Source organism: Penaeus monodon, chromosome 31, assembly GCF_015228065.2.
Source record: "Penaeus monodon isolate SGIC_2016 chromosome 31, NSTDA_Pmon_1, whole genome shotgun sequence".
NCBI lineage: Eukaryota > Metazoa > Arthropoda > Malacostraca > Decapoda > Penaeidae > Penaeus > Penaeus monodon.
Window position 1 is genome coordinate 15,281,662 of NC_051416.1, and position 306 is coordinate 15,281,967.

Sequence of the window (306 nt, forward strand, 5' to 3'; positions counted from 1 at the left end):
AAATACCGAATTATTAACACCACAATGATCACACTTTCACTTTTATTCTCAATAAAAATAAATGTTACAAAACGAAGCATTTACAGTCATATATTCCTGTGTCATTTTCAACTCATTAATTTCCTGTTACTAACGTGATACCGATTTTATTATACCAGATTTGAATACAAACGCTACATAACTAAAAATATATTGCAGTAAATAGAATACTGTTTGGAATAATATATACAGCGCAAGATAAGTAAATGTAAAATCATATTCAATAACATTTTACAAATCTATCACAATCTGTAAGTATTTTCTAAT

At 25.8% G+C, this 306-nt stretch overlaps 1 long non-coding RNA gene across 1 annotated transcript in view; it reads right to left on the reverse strand.

The window, feature by feature from the left end:
• Positions 1 to 306, reverse strand: part of LOC119593049 — a 42,241-nt gene that overhangs the window by 41,450 nt on the left and 485 nt on the right. The window lies entirely within an intron of this gene.